An 8,481-nucleotide genomic window follows, 5' to 3' on the forward strand; every position below is an offset into this window, starting at 1 on the left:
GAAGGGCATCTTTGTTCTTTCCATAGTTTGGCGACTGTGGCCATTGCTGCTATAAACATTGGGGTACAGATGGCCCTTCTTTTCACGACATCTGTATCTTTGGGGTAAATACCCAGGAGTGCAATTGCAGGGTCGTAGGGAAGCTCTATTTTTAATTTCTTGAGGAATCTCCAAGACAGCATGGTACTGGCATAAAAACAGACACATAGACCAGTGGAACAGAGTAGAGAGCCCTGATATGGACCCTCAACTCTATGGTCAATTAATCTTCGACAAAACAGGAAAAAATATACAGTGGAAAAAAGAGAGTCTCTTCAATAAATGGTGCTGGGAAAACTGGACAGCTATATGTAGAAGAATGAAACTCGACCATTCTCTTACACCGTACACAAAGATCAACTCAAAATGGATAAAAGACCTCAACGTGAGACAGGAATCTATCAGAATCTTAGAGGAGAACATAGGCAGTAATCTCTTCGATATCAGCCACAGCAACTTCTTTCAAGATACGTCTCCAAAGGCAAAGGAAACAAAAGCGAAAATAAACTTCTGGGACTTCATCAAAATCAAAAGCTTCTGCACAGCAAAGGAAACAGTCAAAAAAACAAAGAGGCAACCCACGGAATGGGAGAAGATATTTGCAAATGACAGTACAGACAAAAGGTTGATATCCAGGATCTATAATGAACTCCTCAAACTCAACACACACGAAACAGACAAACACATCAAAAAATGGGCAGAAGATATGAACAGACACTTCTCCAATCAAGAAATACAAATGGCTATCAGACACATGAAAAAATGCTCATCATCATTAGCCCTCAGGGAGATTCAAATTAAAACCACATTGAGATATCAGCTTACACCAGTTAGAATGGCCAAAATTAACAAAACAGGAAACAACATGTGTTGGAGAGGATGTGGAGAAAGGGGAACCCTCTTACACTGTTGGTGGGAATGCAAGTTGGTGCAGCCTCTTAATTTTATTTTTTATTTATTTTCAGCATAACAGTATTCATTATTTTTGCACAACACCCAGTGCTCCATGCAATCCATGCCCTCTATAATACCCACCACCTAGTACCCCAACCTCCAACCCACCCCCGCCACTTCAAACCCCTCAGATTGTTTTTCAGAGTCCATAGTCTCTCATGGTTCACCTCCCCTTCAATTTCCCCCAACTCCCTTCTCCTCTCTATCTCCCTATGTCCTCCATGCTATTTGTTATGCTCCACAAATAAATGAAACCATATGATAATTGATTCTCTCTGCTTGACTGATTTTGCTCGGCATATTCTCTTCCAGTTCCATCCATGTTGTTACAAAAGTTGGGTATTCATCCTTTCTGAAGGAGGCATAATACTCCATAGTGTATATAGACCACATCTTCCTTATCCATTCGTCCATTGAAGGGCATTTGGTTCTTTCCACAGTTTGGCGACCGTGGCCATTGTTGCTATAAACATTGGGGTACAGATGGCCCTTCTTTTTACTTCATCTGTATCTTTGTGGTAAATACCCAGTTTTTTATTTATTTTCAGCATAACAGTATTCATTATTTTTGCATCACACCCAGTGCTCAATTCTGATAATTTTTAAATTGGGTTGTGTTTTGGGTGCTGAGTTCTATCAATTCTTTATATTTGTATACTAACCCTTAACTGGCTATGTCATTTGCAAATATCTGCTCCTATTCCATAGGTTGCCTTTTCGTTGTGTGGATTGATTCCTTCACTGTGCAAAAGCTTTTGATTTTGAGGTAGTCCCATCTTGCTCCTGAGGCAAGAGCAGTAAAAGCAAAAGTAAACAGAAACAGAACCAGAAATACAGAAAATTCTGTATCACCAGAAGGGAAGGGGGTGGGAGGATGGACAAAATGGGTAAAGGGGAATGTGAGGTTCAGGATTCCAGTTATAGTAAGTCACAGGGATACAAGTACAGCATAGGAAATACATTCAATGATATTATAATAGCATCATACAGTAAGAGATAGTAGCTTCGCTTGTGGTAGGCATGGTGTAACATTCAGAGTTCTTAAATCACCTGAAACACAACATCACATTATGTGTCAACTATGCTTCAATTTAAATAAATAAACAAACAAATATTCACATGTTAAAGAACAAATTTATGTTATTAGTGGGAAGACTGTTCCCAGAGAGGTTAAAAACTATAAGGTCCAACTTTTTCCCTACACAGGTCCTGCCTTATTTAGGTCTACATGAACCTTCATAAGCACTGAGATACCCAAGAAGAGAGACTGCTATAAAAATAGAGTCCTGGTAGCTGTGCCTCTATTTCCCTATACACCGCCTAATATTTTCTTTCTGTGAGCTCTTAGATCACTTTTGCAGGGCTCAGTGGTACCCTCCAACCTTTTAAATTTTTAGCCTATGAAAGCAGATTCCCAAAACAAGCATAGCTTCAAATGGCCAAAGTAGGAGCCATTTCCTGCTCCTGGAGAACAAGCTAAACTGAAAGTCATCCATGAAATCATCTCAATGTAGACATGTTACCAACTACCCAAATGAAGCTCTGTTACTGATTTGACGGTCAGTCCTAGACCACCAAACCCTACATGTACATGGGAAAGACATCAAAGAATTAGAAAAAGAGGTGGAATGAGGAGACCCCTACCTTGGGCCATATATCTGTATGGTTCAGAATCTCCATTCCCCCTTAGATACTCAAGAGGATCTAAGCCAAGATTGGGCTGGAAGTAGATGATATCACATTCCTATATGCTGTAAAAAGCCTTCCCCATGGCTCAAATGATTTTAAAACACTCAACAGTGGGGAGCGGGGAGCGGGAAGTCGGGGTACAAGGTGGTGGGTATTATAGAGGGCATGGATTGCATGGAGCAGTGGGTGTGGTGAAAAAATAATGAATACTGTTATGCTGAAAATAAATAATAAATAAATCTATAAATAAATAAATAAAGATAACAAAAAAAAAAAAGAAAACCTGAAGTATCTAGTTCATTCAATTAAACAAATCATCAAAAAAACTGCTCGTGATTCTCTTGAACCCTCTATTTTAATATGCTTTTCTAAACAACTCCCAATATCCTGTGTCCTTCATTCCTTTCCATGTGTGTGTGTCCTTCATTTCTGTAATCCATCTTTATCTAATTTATCATATGCCCAAATATTCTGACATCTTTTCTAAAATTCTTATTCCTATCCAACCCAGTGTTGTTATTCTTGAAAGCTGCCCTCTCCTGCCAATTCCTTCCTTACGCACCTTCACTGTGTTCACTAGACCCACTCCCCATCTTTCTATTATTAAAAAATTCACTTATTAAGATGAGAAAAAAAGGGGAAACCTGAATGTAAATCTCATTTCTGTCACTTATCATATCCAAATAAGTTACTTTAATCTCTTTTGCATTTCAAATACTCCATTTAAATAATCACTTGGTGAGGATGTTAAACACAGGTTGTAGTACCAGAGAGTATTTTTTTATACTTTTTTTTAAAGATTTTATTTATTTATCGGAGAGAGAGAGGGAGAGAGAGAGTGAGCATAGGCAGAGAGAATGGCAGGCAGAGGAAGAGGGAGAAGCAGGCTCCCTGCTGAGCAAGGAGCCCGATGTGGGACTGGATCCCAGGATGCTGGGATCATGACCTGAGCCGAAGGCAGCTGCTTAACCAACTGAGCCACCCAGGCACCCCACCAGACAGTATTTTGATTAGTTCATCTCTAAGATGTCCTAAAATCCTGAAATTCTATGTGCTTTTGATTTTGTCTACAGAAAAACAGAGAATACTTAGCCGGCAGAAAGGGAAAAAATGGAATAAAAGAAACACCAAGAAAAACAGAGAAGAAAGAAAAAAGAAAAAAAACAAGAAAAGATTATAGAAAAGTCAACAGAGAAAAGGAAAAATATCTACAAAAAAAGAAAAAGCTTCAAGATTAAGGGAACTAGCCTAAAGGAAAAACTAGACTGGGAAGTCAGTAAACAGAGAATCATTTAGAAATATCCTCTAAAGAGATGATAAAATTAATTAACGTATCATCGCCTACACTAAATTACATATACATCACTTCTGGAAAATCATTCATCTCAAGGAGAGCAGACATCTCTATATCTAAGAACTTGCCTGATTAGGTCTTGCTTATGTAAAAGCTATGTACTATGGCCATAGGTAATGAGAGCCATCCTAAAATCTTTGACAGTAAAAACAAGAGACTAGCTGCCACTGCACTAATTACCCCTCGTTATCACTAGTTGTCAAATATATTAGGACAAATGCTTGGACTAACCTGGTTTCTTAGGAAAATGCTAAATAAGCAAACACATAACTAAATTTGACTCTCTGAATTGATCTGACTAGGAACTGTACCTTAACCCCAGTGTTGCTGAGGGACAAAAGAATCGATGTGGGAGTCACGCAGGCTGACAGTCAAATCGTGGGTCTACTACTCGTTTGTTTGTTTTTTTTACATTAAAGGATTCCTATATATTATGATACCCTCCTTAAACAGAAACACAATTCAAACATAAACACACTTGTAAAAGCCTTTTTCTCTTAATCAAACCTTCGCTGACTACCACACTCAGCCACTAGTGGCATTTGGATGCAAAGGTTTCACTTGTGCTAATCTGGACAAGCCAAGGCAGAGACTCTGATTTGGAGACTTAACAGACACCCCTGCCAGTGGGCTCCTGCTGCGGTTGCTGCTGCTGCTGCTGCTTCCAGACAGCGCTGGTAGCATCTGCTTAGGTTTTCTGCTTCCAGCTTCAGCTGGAAGGTTTGCATATTTGTAGTGGTTTCCGAATGGCCTCTTCACTGATAAAGCCTTTTTTGGTGAAGGCTGAGATTCTTTTTTTTTTTTTTCAATTTATTTATTTTCAGAAAAACATTATTCATTATTTTTTCACCACACCCAGTGCTCCATGCAAGCTGTGCCCTCTATAATACCCACCACCTGGCACCCCAACCTCCCACCCCCCCGCCACTTCAAACCCCTCAGATTGTTTTTCAGAGTCCATAGTCTCTCATGGTTCACCTCTCCTTCCAATTTACCCAAATTCCCTACTCCTGATTTTAGGGCAGCTGGAGCACAGTCTCTTGAAGTCACTTCCAAAGTATCACGTTTGGATTTAGGTTTCTTCTTTTTTTCAACTGGGGATTTTACCTTCACTTCTTTCTTTTTAATTTCTTCCACTTTATTTTCTCCCAGAGTGAAGTTCGCATCATCATCTTCACTCTCCCTAAAATCAGACTCATCCTCAGACTCTCGCAGGTTGGTTCCGAGTCATCAACACTACCGCCATGACTGCCTTCCGAAAGACTCTTCCTCTGCTGTACCACAGCTTTTGATGCTGCTTTTCTTTTCCCTTGAGCACCGCACACATCATCTCCCTCGGTAAGCTTATCCCAATCTAAATCATCACTGGCTACACTGCAATCGGAGAGATGGGGAGCTTTAGTCATTGTCCCAATTTCGCTGCTGCCACATTTTTTTTGGTGCTTGTGTCTCGAGCCTCTCCCACATCAATGGTGACCACTGGAAGTTCCTTCACTGATAAAGCTAGCACCACTTCTAAGTCTTGCCATCACCTAAAGCCATCCTTTTTTAGTGGTTTTCTCTTGTCGTGGGATATCTTCTGGAGATTCTTCAGTTTAGGTTTCCTTGTTTCTAGTATTAACTCTTTTGGTGTTATTCTGGGCTTCTTATTCAAAGGCGTGGTTGCAGAAACAAAGTCTAACATCGCTGCCAGAATTTTCAAACTGTGAGTAACTGACTAGTTTCTTATGCCTCACGGGGGGCACCATGGCCCCCTCCAAGACTGAAAATTCACAGCGTTCAAGCTCTTGTTAGCAGCAGCGGCGGTTTCTGGGTCTGCTACTCTTCAACTATAGAATCATAGGTCAATTAATCAGTGTTCCCGAACCACAGCTGACTAATTAATAAAAAAATAGGCTGTAACAGCACATCTACTTTGTGATGCTATTGTAATGACTATATAAGTAATAAATGTCAAGCACATAATATAGTGCCTAGCACACAGTAGAACTCTCAACAAATGCTTTTCTCTGCATTCCCTTGTTAACACAGAATTTGTAAAAAAAAAAAAAAAAAATTCCTACCTGATTACAAAGTCTTCTTCAGAAGTCTTATTCACCACTAAAGAAAAAAGCAAAATACATTTTAAATCAACAACAGAAAAATACAGAATATTCAAAGTCTAAGACTGATGTTGTGTTAAAAAGTATTCTTTGGGACCATACCTGGAAACCACACTGGAGTGAATATTAATTATACTATTGGTAGGCAGTTAACTCACTAAGAAATCTTACTTTCTCCTCTACATTTACCAAATGGAAGAAAAGAATGGTATTTATCAGAATTTGATACCTACAAGTGGATGTTTATAATGACCACAATTTTAACCAAACCCTTGAGACTGACAGAAAATGGTGTCATTAGCAGAATCATCATCATAGACTGACAATGTCAGGATTCTTCTGAATTCTTCAGGACTTTCACTATGAGGCGCAGTTAAAAGAGACTATACTTATTTTGTTGTAACACAACAGAACTTCTCCAGATCTCCAGCAGGGGCTGTTAAGTTTGGGGTGAAACACCTCATCACAAAGTTTGGTCTACAGCCACGCTACTTTGCAGCATGGCAAAACATAGCAAACAGACTCTCTCTGGCCTTATTTCCAATTGCAAGGTAAGTATGAAACTTTTAGTGATTTTAGTGATTCTGGTTCTCTTCAGATGACCTATTTTCATTGCTGGAGAGTCTATCTGGATCCACCTCTTAGACCAGAATGGTACCAATGATTAGTGCTAGGTAGCAGGATATGATGTCATTGTTCTCAACATTCCACTATATGACAAACATCTGTAGAAATCACACTTTTTCAGTCTGTAAGGCATATGTCAACAGATCCTACACTGATGAACATAACAAAGGACAAAGATTATCTTGAATCACTATATTCAATTACCTCGGAATTTTAATTTTTTTAAAAATTCAAGAAGATATCCACTGTATGATTGCAACTATATGACATTCTGGTAAAAGTAAAACTTTTTAAGTTTAGGAGTTAAGGGTTGCAGCAAGGGGAACAGGCACAGCACAGAGAAATTTTAAGGCAGTGAAACTATTCTATGTGATACCACATGATAGATACATGTCATCACACATTTGTTAAAACCCTAGAATGTACAGCACCAAGAATGAACCCTGATGTAAATTATGGACTGTGGACAATAAAGATGAACTAATATAAATATAACAATGTGCCACTGGTTCAGGATGTTGACAACAATGTACCACTGGTTCAGGATGTTGACAACAAGGAAGGCTACGCGTGTAGAGGAACATGCGGTAAATGGAAACTCTCTGTACTTTCTGCTATATTGTGCAATGAACTTGAAAATTCTGTAAAAAATAAGGTCTATTTACTGTGAAGTAAAAAAACAAAAGGTATCCATTGAGACTGCTAAGTGTTGGTACAAACCAGGTGATTTATCAAGTACTTATTACTTGATTTCCTTCCGGGAACCAGAATTTTGATATATGCTAGGGAGAAGATGCCTACATGATTATCACTTAAAGAAAATTTCAGGCACTGACTATCTATAAGATTCTTGTATTGGCAGACAACATCTCACACAAGTTGTCATGATTTGATGCTGGAGGAATTTAGCACACCCATAGGCAGAGGATTCTTAGAAGCCTACACTTGGCTTCCTCTAGACTTCACTCCAGGCACCTTTTCTCTGCTGATTTTGCTTTGTATCATTTCACCGTAATAAACCACAGGCATGCATACAAATATGCTGAGACGTGCAAGTTCCTCCAGTAAATAACCAAATCTGGGTGTCATTTTGGGAGCCTCTAATACCGATGCATTATATGCAATTTTTATGATTAAGGTTGATGTTTTAAGACACGATTACAGTTAGAAGGTTATTTCACAGAACACCTTTCCTTGAATCTGTTTTCCTTAGTATTTGCCTGGGAGACTGCTGTATTTCTATATCCACTTGAATAAAGGCATAAAAGGAATAGACGAAATAATGTCAGAAAATAAAGTGAAACAAGTAACAATCGTATTTAATTGGGAAAAAAAGAGAATTCTGATGATTACCAATATGTCCTACAGTATAAAAGTTCCTATAAAAAAACTAAAAGGTCACATAAATTTTCTGCAACTAAATAGGGCTTAGATAAACTTCTATTGTAGTTAAGAATCGATAAGGTAACTGGGATAATTATAGAAAAATATATAACTATCATACAGAGTATAATAACACACTATTGGTTATAGAGTTTTTTTGTTTCCACTCATTTTATTAATTTCTTATAGAATTAGAAACAGTTCACCTATTACAGGCAGTTGTTGACAAACTGCTCAAAAACTCAGAAATACTGCAGTCAAAATGCAGCATGAGTTATCCACTCCAGCCTGAAAATAGTGGATTTGATCATTAGAGATCAACAGAACTCATTT

General features: G+C 38.4%; 1 pseudogene; it reads right to left on the reverse strand.

The window, feature by feature from the left end:
* Positions 1-4,561: 4,561 nt before the first annotated feature.
* Positions 4,562-5,784, reverse strand: LOC122891052 (annotated as a pseudogene).
* Between the last annotated feature and the right edge of the window lie 2,697 nt (positions 5,785-8,481).

The sequence above is a fragment of the Neovison vison genome, chromosome 12 (genome assembly GCF_020171115.1).
Source record: "Neovison vison isolate M4711 chromosome 12, ASM_NN_V1, whole genome shotgun sequence".
NCBI classification, from domain to species: Eukaryota; Metazoa; Chordata; class Mammalia; order Carnivora; family Mustelidae; genus Neogale; species Neogale vison.